The following is a 1,795-nucleotide window of genomic DNA, read 5'->3' as shown; positions in this document are numbered from 1 at the left end:
TCGAAATTAAAAAGGGTGCGTGTTTGATAATGAAATTTAAAGAACTAGTGAGAATAAAAAATCACGGACATGAAAGCATACGATTGAAATTGAAGGGACGTGAAAATATTTACTGTTGTAGAAGCAATACAAAATTTTACATAATTTTTTTTCATAACCATTCATCTTAAATCGAACGGTTCATATTAAATATGAACAAAACAAATATAAATTATTTTTTAATCATCAATTTTTAATTCAACGACTACAATGAATAACTGCATCCGCGTTTAATTAAATTTCATCATCCACACACGGGTGAATGAGTCATGACCGTTCGTTCTTGTCTCACCAAACCCTTTGGAACCTTTGTCATATTCCGTAAATCAGTCCATTTTTTAATGCTAATTATTGTGAAATTGTGAGTAACTTGAGTATCTTCACTTTATATTTTGCTGATGATAGCATAGCATACACTTTTATTTTTCCACACAAACAAAAAAGATTAAATATACATTTATTTCTTTTCAATCGCACGTATAAAATAATTAGCTGACGAAAAGAAGTTGATTATCTCTCCTTAATTGAATTACAACTCAAATTGACTCAAAGATTCTACTTTTTCTTTCTCTTTGTCAAAGCTTTTAGTTTAATTAAATTAAATGTTCAATCATAAACTATTAAACAATTTTTAATTATATTATGACTCCAATCAAAATCAAGCTTCCGCACACAGAAAGCAAGTACAGACGTATTAGACACAATATGTCATCGTCTTATAGCTATAGTTTAATCACTGTAATTAATTAATGGTAGCACTGTTCCATTATTAAACATTTTAATTAGACAATGATAGATTCTTTAATTAACTTAGAATTAATAATTAATTGAATTTTTAATAAATAAATTAATTGAATTGTTAATTATTTGACTATTTGTATTTTTATGCATGTGGCCTATACGCCAAACAAGCGACGATGGCTTGTACTAATTAAATTTTCATAATCCCGTCGGTGCTATAATGTGTTCGTATTATATATAATTCTAACACTAAAATTTGATCCAAGTAGTAAAAAAGTCTTATATTTTTGTACCAAAAAAAGGTCTTAAATTTGAAAATTCTGAGTTCGAGTTTCGCTAAAACTTTAAGAGGGAAGTAAATGTAATTATTTTTGTGATAGCAAAAAAAAAAATGTAATTATTTTTGTAAAGTAAGAATTGAATTTTTGTCTTCACTGCCTTACACTGAATGATCATTCTCTCATGTTAATTTTTTTTTTATTGTGGTGTTAAGTTCAAGATTTTGAGTCTATCAATTAAAAATAATGGTAACCACTTTCAGAAAATTCATCTTAACAATGATAGGATTCAAATTTTGGTTGCATATGCTTAACAGAAAAACCAACATGGCTGCAAGCCAATTTGAAACGATCAACAAGGCCTCAAATTAGTTCAACCATAACAGAAACAGACCAAGATTTATGAGCAGAGTAAATAATAAAACAACCCATAAAAACATATGGGGATGTAGCTCAAATGGTAGAGCGCTCGCTTAGCATGCGAGAGGTACGGGGATCGATACCCCGCATCTCCAGTTTTTGCTTGCTGCTAATTTTTCTTGAAGTGATTTTAAGTGTTCTTTTTTTGTATTTGAGAATGCAAGTTATATTTAAAATAAATTGTGAAATGTCTGATGTGAACATTTTCAATTGAGCTCTTCGTTTTGCTTATTAAATTCCTGGACTGGAGTAAAGAAAAAAAAGTAATGGCTAATTAAAGGCGATGTTTTCTCTCCCCACTCCCCGTGATTCTTTTA

The 1,795-nt window shown here is 29.2% G+C and overlaps 1 non-coding gene across 1 annotated transcript; it reads left to right on the top strand.

Moving 5' to 3' along the window:
• Window positions 1-1,500: 1,500 nt before the first annotated feature.
• On the top strand, window positions 1,501-1,573 carry TRNAA-AGC. The gene has a single exon. It is a non-coding gene; the product is annotated as a tRNA-Ala (tRNA).
• The last annotated feature ends 222 nt before the right edge of the window (window positions 1,574-1,795 follow it).

The sequence above is a fragment of the Trifolium pratense genome, linkage group LG4 (genome assembly GCF_020283565.1).
Source record: "Trifolium pratense cultivar HEN17-A07 linkage group LG4, ARS_RC_1.1, whole genome shotgun sequence".
NCBI classification, from domain to species: Eukaryota; Viridiplantae; Streptophyta; class Magnoliopsida; order Fabales; family Fabaceae; genus Trifolium; species Trifolium pratense.
This window is presented reverse-complemented; position numbering and strand designations above follow the sequence as displayed.